We start from the raw sequence: 9,545 nt of genomic DNA, 5'->3' as shown, positions 1-9,545 counted from the left end.
TAACACCAGAACCAGGGGACAGCCACTAAAATTGAGTATTGGGAGAGTTAGAACAGAGAAAAGAAAATATTTCTTTATTCAGCGTGTGGTTGGTCTGTGGAACTCTTTGCCACAGGATGTGGTGATGGCGACTGGCCTGGACGCCTTTAAAAGGGGATTGGACAAATTTCTGGAAGAAAAATCCATTATGGGGTACAAGCCAGGATGTGTATGTGCAACCTCCTGATTTTAAAAATGGGTTATGTCAAAATGCCAGATGCAAGGGAGGGCACCAGGATGCAGGTCTGTTGTTATCTGGTGTGCTCCCTGGGGCATTTGGTGGGCTGCTGTGAGATACAGGAAGCTGGACTAGATGGGCCTACGACCTGATCCAGTGGGGCTGTTCTTATGTTCTTATGCTCCCTGGGGCATTTGGTGGGCCACTGTGAGATACAGGAAGCTGGACTAGATGGGCCTGTGGCCTGATCCAGTGGGGCTGTTCTTATGTTCTTATGTACGAACATAATATCTTGTAAATAATTACCCCCCCCCCCCCCGAACATAAGAAGAGCCCTGCTTGTTGGAGCAGGACAAAGGCCCATCTAGTCCAGCTTCCTGTATCTTACAGTCACCCCACCAGATGCCTCAGAGAGCACGCAGAACAAAGAGAGATCTGCATCCAGGTGTCCTCCATCACATCTGGCATTCTGAGGTAACCTTTTTCTACGAGATCCTTTTTCTACAAGAACCTTTTTCTACTCGTAAAATTAGGAGGTTGCACATACCTGTATTGGTTTATAATCTGTAATGGACTTTTCCTCCAGAAATCTGTGCAATCCCCTTTTAAAGGCATCCAGGTCAGATGTCATCACCACATCCTGTGGCAAGGAGTTCCACAGAATAATGATACATTGGTTAAAGAAATATTTTCTTCAGTCTGTCCCAACTCTCCTGACGCTCAGCTTTCGTGGACGTCCCCTGGTTCTGGTGTTGTGTGAGAGGGAAAAGAGCGTCTCTCTATCTGCTTTATCCAGCCCCTGCATAATTTTGTATATCCCAATCATGTCCCCCTCAGGCGCCCCTCCTAATGGCTCTACTCTGTGTGTGTTTGTTGTTTTTAAATTATTTTACTTGTTGCTGTTTTGCATTGTACACTTTATTGTGGTACTTTGAAAGCCGCTTTGGGCATTTGCTTCGGCATGGGAAAGGCGGGATATAAATTTCTCAAATAGATAAATAAATTTAGGACAGACAAAGAGAGATTGTTCTTCACTCAGTGCATAAGTCATGTATGGAATTCGTTGCCAGAAGAGACGCTGCTGGCATGGAGGGCTTGACTGAACACAGGCATGGAGGACAGCCCTGCAGTAGCCTTGCCAAGACTACTTCCAGGTTCAGCAGCAGAATCGAATATCCGTTGCAGAGAAGCAGTGGGAGAGACTGTGGCCTCTTGTGGCCCAGCTGATCCTGCAGTCCACGGATGCAGGCCCCATTGCAGTGGCATGACGGTTGCGCTGTCATGTTTCTCAGAGCTGCCAGCGCAAATGGTGGGAGGCTCTGTGCACACAACAGTGGCCTACCCAGTCCACAGTGAAACTGGTAGGTCGATGGGAGATCGATGGGAGGGGGTGGTTTGGGGGAGATCTGGATGGAGATTGGGCTGAGCTGAGGGCATGTCAAGAGTGGGCTGTGGGTAGACTTTGGTGGCAGTAGCAGCACTGTATACTACGCTACCAGCCCAGGCCTGACATGCGCCCTGGACCCAATCAGAATTACACCAGCAAAAGACCCGGCATAGATCCAAATAGACACACTGGGACCAGAGAGCAGTGGAGTAGGTAAGAAGAACATTTCTTTACTTCCATCTTCCCTGCCACTGCCTGGACCTGCCCAACCCAGTACAGAATTGGGCTGTCAGTCTCCTGATGGTGGCCTCTTCACTGTGGGGCTTTTGGCCTGATCCAGCAGGGCTTCTCTTATGCTCAGATCACGTCCAGAATACTGGGCTACCATGTGCTGTGTCAAGGGAAGTGGACTCTTGAAAGCATCACGTTTAGCAAAAATAAAGATCTCCTTCAGGGAATGGTTGTCAGGGAATGAGGAGTGTCGGCCAGAATCAAATAGCTCAATCCTAACCAACCCCCAGCCCGCCAATGCAGCTGTGCCAGCAGTGTGTGCACTGCATCCTGTGGGGGGCAGTCCCAGAGCTCTCCTCTGGGGGTGGGCCTCTACTGCTGGAACAAGCGATGCCTCCCTCCAGGCGGACATCAAGCCTTTTAACAACAACTGCAGGGAATGGTTCTTCGGAATCCACCTAACAGGGGTACCATCTGAACCATTTTATCCACCAGGATATCCTGGGAGACTTTGCCAAAAGTGTTGCCGAAATCCAGGGAGGCAGTCGAGATACATCTGGTGGCATCCTGGACTCATCACTTGGTCCAAGAAGGAGGGCAGATTTGCCTGACACGACTTGCTCCTGTCATGCTGTTCCTGAACACCGGAGCACTGTTCTCCTCTAAGTGCTTGCTGGCATTCTGCCTAATCATCTGTGGCAGGATCTTTCTGGCTATTGACACCAGGCCGGTCAGTGTGTAGTTTCCTGGATCTCTCCCATCCAAAGAACATTCCCGAGAGTGGCTCTGAGACCACATGTGTTTTCTGAACGCATAAATATTTTAACCCACCATATCTAACTGTGGGAAGGCTCCATGTCCCAGAGCACACAAGGGCACCTGCCCTTGGCCCCAGTGTGCTCTGCTCTCCCCATGAAACTTATCTGGAGTTACTTCTGAGAATGTTTCTGAGGGAGAAGGGTCAGACCCTTGTGTGCAACAAAGTCATGTCCTGCTCAGACACTAAGGAAGTCTCCAGGGACTCTCTTGCTATGGCAGCCTCCCTCTGGTGCAAGGACCGTGTGAGCCTTCTTTGCCTATAACTCAAAACAGTGAGAGCTTCTTTTCCAGACATAACTAGCCACTTGTGGGCTGTGTGTGCCAGCAGATCTTGCACCAGGCATTGCAGGGGGCTTTATGTCAGAGCACTGGGTGCACCAACAGGCACATCTCCTTGCTACTGATGAGAAATGAGCAAGCCCTCTTACTCGCCTCAAGTAATAAACATCCCAGAACCCTGACCTTAACCACCCCAGTTGAGAGGAACCTGGGTCATTTCCGAAGCCGGTCCAAGATTTGGCAAATGACCCTCCCCCTCCACCTGCAGTTTCACAACTGATATTGCAGGGACTCCTTTCTGGGCCTTTGCGGACAGGAGCAGGGTGCATATTTTTGTTGAAAAAACACCAGTTTTGGTTTGAGTTCTTCAGGAATTCCTGGGCAAATCCATCTCTGGTGGCAAATGGATTTTCAAAGTGTTGATAAGCACAAGAACAACCTCTATTGCCACCTCTATTCGGCTTTTTCCTTCAGAGCGAGCAGAGGCACCCAGTTTCCTGCCTTGTGTCTTTTCAACTGAAGACTGGCACAAGGAACACGCCAACTGCCAGTGCTGGAAAGTCTTTGTTGTTCCTGGAATTGGGGAAAGGGTCTGCTGCTCACCAGACCTTTGGGCAACACGATTTGCAGGACCACTGAGGAGAAAGGGAGGCATTCTAAAGTGCTCTGTCCAGGCAGTCTGCAGCCAAATTTTTCCAAGGCTATTGAAGGTAAGCTGCTCAAGTAAGTAAGTCAACATTTTCCAAAGCAGACCAGTTCCTTGTAGAAGAGTGGAACTGTGTTGGCAAGAATACAGACTGAAACTTGTCTCTCAAAACTTGTCCCTCAAAACGGCCACAGTGGCAGAGGATTGGAGGATAGCAAATGTCACGCTGATCTTGAAAAAGGGAAAGAGGGGGGACCCGGGAAACTATAGGCCGGTCAGCCTAACATCTATACTGGGTAAGATGGTGGAATGCTTCATCAAAGATAGGATCTCAAAACACATAGACAAACATCCCTCTGGATGGTGAGGGACGGAAAGGGGAGATAAAAGGAGACTTAGAGATGGCAGAGAAATTAAATGAGTTCTTTGCATCTGTCTTCACGGCAGAAGACCTCGGGCAGATACCGCTGCCCGAACGGCCCCTCCTGACCGAGGAGTTAAGTCAGATAGAGGTTAAAAGAGAAGATGTTTCAGACCTCACTGATAAATTAAAGATCAATAAGTCACCGGGCCCTGATGGCATCCACCCAAGAGTTATTAAGGAATTGAAGAATGAAGTTGCAGATCTCTTGACTAAGATATGCAACTTGTCCCTCAAAACGGCCACGGTGCCAGAAGATTGGAGGATAGCAAATGTCACGCCTATCAATGTCACACCACTCATTGCCAACTCATCTTGAAAAAGGGAAAGAGGGGGGACCCGGGAAACTATAGGCCGGTCAGCCTAACATCTATACCGAGTAAGAGAGTAAGAGAGTAAGAATGCCTCATCAAAGATAGGATCTCAAAACACATAGATGAACAGGCCTTGCTGAGGGAGAGTCAGCATGGCTTCTGTAAGGGTAAGTCTTGCCTCACGAACCTTATAGAATGCACATAAGGTGCACATGTTTGTGTGTGGTTGGTCTGTGGAACTCCTTGCCACAGGATGTGGTGACGGCATCTGACCTTGATGCCTTTAAAAGGGGATTGGACAAGTTTCTGGAGGAAAAATCCAATACGGGGTACAAGCCATGATGTGTATGTGCAACCTCCTGATCTTAGAAATGGGCTATTTCAGATGCAAGGGAGGGCACCAAGATGAGGTCTCTTGTTATCTGGTGTGCTCCCTGGGGCATTTGGTGGGCCGCTGTGAAATACAGGAAGCTGGACTAGATGGGCCTATGGCCTGATCCAGTGGGGATGTTCTTATGTTCTTATGTTCTTATGAACAGGCCTTGCTGAGGAAGAGTCAGCATGGCTTCTGGAAGGGTAAGTCTTGCCTCATGAACCTTATAGAATTCTTTGAAAAGGTCAACAGGCATGTGGATGCAGGAGAACCCATGGACACTATATATATGGACTTTTAGAAGGCATTTGACATGGTCCCTCACCAAAGGCTACTGAAAAACCAAACAGTCAGGGAATTAGAGGACAGGTCCTCTCATGGATTGAGAACTGGTTGAAGACCAGGAAACAGAGCGTGGGTCAATGGGCAATTTTCACAATGGAGAGAAGTGAAAAGCGGTGTGCCCCAAGGATCTGTCCTTGGACTGGTGCTCTTCAACCTCTTCATAAACGACCTGGAGACAGGGTTGAACAGTGAGGTGGCTACGTTTGCGGACGACACCAAACTTTTCCGAGTGGTGAAGACCAGAAGTGATTGTGAGGAGCTCCAGAAGGATCTCTCCAAACTGGCGGAATGGGCAACAAAATGGCAGATGCGTTTCAGTGTAAGTAAGTGTAAGATCATGCACATTGGGACAAAAAATCAAAACTTTAGATATAGGCTGATGGGTTCTGAGCTGTCTGTGACAGATCAGGAGAGAGATCTTGGGGTGGTGGTGGACAGGTTGATGAAAGTGTCGACTCAATGTGCGGCGACAGTGAAGAAGGCCAATTCTATGCTTGGGATCATTAGGAAGGGTATTGAGAACAAAACGGCTAGTATTATAATGCCGTTGTACAAATCTATGATAAGGCCACACCTGGAGTATTGTGTTCAGTTCTGGTTGCCGCATCTCAAAAAAGACATAATGGAAATGGAAAAGGTGCAAAAGAGAGCGACTAAGATGATTACTGGGCTGGGGCACCTTCCTTATGAGGAAAGGCTACGGCGTTTGGGCCTCTTCAGCCTAGAAAAGAGGCACCTGAGGGGGGACATGATTGAGACATACAAAATAATGCAGGGGATAGACAGAGTGGATAGGGAGATGCTCTTTACACTCTCACATAATACCAGAACCAGGGGACATCCACTAAAATTGAGTGTTGGGCGGGTTAGGACAGACAAAAGAAAACATTTCTTTACTCAGCATGTGGTTGGTCTGTGGAACTCCTTGCTGCAGGATGTGGTGATGGCATCTGGCCTGGTTGCCTTTAAAAGGGAATTGGACAAGTTTCTGGAGGAAAAATCCATTATGGGGTACAAGCCATGATGTGTATGCGCAACCTCCTGATTTTAGAAATGGGTTATGTCAGAATGCCAGATACAAGGGAGGGCACCAGGATGAGGTCTCTTGTTATCTGGTGTGCTCCCTGGGGCATTTGGTGGGCCACTGTGAGATACAGGAAGCTGGACTAGATGGGCCTGTGGCCTGATCCAGTGGGGCTGTTCTTATGTTCTTATGTAACCTCCTGATTTTAGAAATGGGCTGTGTCAGAATGCCAGATGCAAGGGAGGGCACCAGGATGAGGTCTCTTGTTGTCTGGTGTGCTCCCTGGGGCATTTGGTGGGCCGCTGTGAGATACAGGAAGCTGGACTAGATGGGCCTATGGCCTGATCCAGTGGGGCTGTTCTTATGTTCTTAACTACAATTCCCAGGAAGCCTTGCAGGTCTCTTGTTATCTGGTGTGCTCCTTGGGGCATTTGGTGGGCCGCTGTGAGATACAGGAAGCTGGACTAGATGGGCCTGTGGCCTGATCCAGCGGGGCTGTTCTTATGTTCTTATTGTGACCTGGATGAGCACCACGAATGGTGATGGTTTGTTGGTTGCAGGACTTGTTCTTCTCCTGCTCAGTATGGGGGGGAGGAGCTGAAGCCTCCTAATAATAAATAAATAAATATTTAAATAAATAAATAAAATAAATTTTATTATTCAATAACTCCTTGAAGTCTTTCAGGAGGAAGATACCACAACCCACTTGGCAGCCTCTGCAGTTTCTGAATTCATCCTCTCCCTGTGGGAAGTTTGCCCTGTTCTTCCAACCAGAAGGAACCATGGCTGGATTTGACCCTTTCACTGCCCCTGTCTTTTTTCTTTCTCCTGCAGGTGCAGCAAGATGACGTCTTCTCTTGAACTGCATGTCTCTGTTTTAGACAAAGAAACCTGCTGAAAAACCCAACCAAAGAAACGTCTCGTCTTGCCTTTGGAGAGAAGAGAAGGGAAAGGAACCAGCTCAGCAATGGAGGGTGAGTGTCAAGGGGGATAAGCGAAGCAGTAATTCTTTCTGGACAGTCTGGGCTGGGGAAAGGAACCAGAGCTGGTGTGAGCCTCCTTTCTGAGAGAGAGGTTGTCAGAAGTCTCGATTTCACTGAGTCAGGAGTGAAGGGCAACAAAACCGCCTACAAGTCTACATATAGTGATCCTAAACAATGCTTTATGGTGAGCTCTGGGACTTTGTACAAGAGAGGAAGGCAGCAGGCACTCGAGGAGCTGAGTGGTTCTCGAGCTAGAACAGCCTCCTTTGCTGAGGCCCAGGTATGGTTCGCTTCAAGACCTTTGGTAGCCCTACTGAACACTGGCGTAGCTCATGATCATGTAGCCCGGTGCCAAGCTCAAAATGTTGCCCCGGAAGTGATGTCACAACCGGAAGTGACGTCGCACCCAGGCTTTTTAAAAAGTGAAAATTGGGAGGAACCCACCTCCTCCCCACAACAGCTCACCACCCACTTGCTCTGCTGCCTCCCCCCAGTCAGTGGCATAGCTAAGGCATCCATCTGCAACTATCTGTGAAAGAAGCCCCCCCTCCCGCATGACAAAATCAAATTTAATTAAGTAAATAAATAAAAAGTTATTGGTTCCCTGCTGAATCATAATAACAACTCATTGGCACTCAGAACAGTCTTATAGGTCAGTTTGGAGTTAAGCAAATCCACTTTTTGTTCCACAAGTCAGTTGTGTTTTCATTTTCTGGTTAATTGGCCATAACTTTTGCTGGAAAACAGATATTCCAGTGCCATTTGCTTCATTGCATTCTGCATTAAATTACCTTTCCAGTGATATACAACATGATGGTATTATTCATACATACCAAGATTTTCACAATTTTGGTCACGTGTCAAGCTCGGCTTGTTGCCCCCCCTAAAGCTTGATGCCTGGTGCAACTGCTACCCCTGAGCTATGCCACTGCTATTGAACTTTCACAGAACCCATACTCCAAATCAGAGAAGTTAGTTAGAGGATGGGGAGATAAAGGGCAAATTGATCATTAAGTTTAAGATGTTGCTCACCCCATAGACATGTCTTTGAAACACTTCAATGGCAGCTGCAGGCACAGGGGAAGACTGGTCAGGATCAGGACCCTGCTACACAGGAGTTGGGTATTCAGCCTTTTGCCTCTTCCTTTACAATGTATCCCCAAGGGAAATTGCTGCCCTGAAATGGCAGAAACCCCAGGGTGGACCCTCCATTGGCGCCAATCACTGTTGGCACCAGGCTGAGGCCCTGAACTGCCCTCATGCTGCCCTCTCCCATCCCCGATGGTTCGTGGAGTGCTGCTCCTGCCACCAGTACAGAGGGTTCAGTGGAGAGGCCTGAATGCTGTGGCTCCTCTGCCAGTGCCCAGCCTGCCCCCCTGCCCCCGGCTCCAATGCCTCCTGATAATGACTCCTGGAAATAGGTCTGATTTGCCCTCCTGACTGGAGGAAAAAAAAATTGGTGCCTGTGTGCATTTTTGCAAATTACTTCGCAGTTAGTTCTGTTAATTACTTTGCAGAGTTAGTTTTTCAGGGGCTGGGAGGGGTTTCCTGGGTCTTCTATCCCAGTGTGCACTGGAGTATCAGGTAGTTACAGGATATCTGGATATCCGGATGCACTTCAGAATAGAAGGTGGGGACAGCAGTCCCCATGTGCCCATCAGAGCCACTCCTATTCCCACAGTTCAGAAGAAAGGAAGCCTGCCAGGCAGCTCTCCACTCAGTGGCGCGACTGGGTCATTGGATACCCAGGGCCCAAACATTTTTGTCACCCCTATACAACATAATTAATTAATTAATTAATTAATTAATTAACATGTTTATGCCACCCTTCCTCTAAGCCAGTGGTTCTCACACATTTAGCAATTGGACCCACTTTTTTGAATGAGAATTTGTCAAGACCCACTGGAGGTGATGTCATGCTCAGAAGTGACATCATCAAGCAGGAAAATTTTTAAAATCCTAGGCTGCAATCCTACCCACGCTTCCCCAGGACTAAGCCCCATTGACTATCATTGTTAAAAGAATATACATAGTAGCTTGTTCAAAGTACAGGTGTGTAACATTTCCCCAAATGTGGTCACATACCAGGGTAGCATCAATATATTAAAATAATGTAATGTTGGCAACCTTCAGTCTCAAGAGACTATGGTATCGCGCTCTGAAAGGTGGTTTTGGAACATCGTCTAGTGTGGCTGAAAAGGCCAATTCGGGAGTGACAATCCCTTCCACAACGGGAGCAAGTGCAGTCTGACCCTGGTCTGTCTCCCTGGCTATGGACCTTCTTTATTTGCCTCTTAGCCTCAGACTGTTGGCCAAGTGTCTCTTCAAACTGGGAAAGGCCATGCTGCACAGCCTGCCTCCAAGTGGGCTGCTCAGAGGCCAAGGTTTCCCACTTGTTGAGGTCCACTCCTAAGGCCTTCAGATCCTCTTGCAGATGTCCTTGAATCGCAGCTGTGGTCTACCTGTAGGGCGCTTTCCTTGCACGAGTTCTCCATAGAGGAGATCC

The sequence above is a fragment of the Tiliqua scincoides genome, chromosome 3 (genome assembly GCF_035046505.1).
Source record: "Tiliqua scincoides isolate rTilSci1 chromosome 3, rTilSci1.hap2, whole genome shotgun sequence".
Taxonomy (NCBI): domain Eukaryota; kingdom Metazoa; phylum Chordata; class Lepidosauria; order Squamata; family Scincidae; genus Tiliqua; species Tiliqua scincoides.
Note: the sequence above shows the minus strand (reverse complement) of the source record.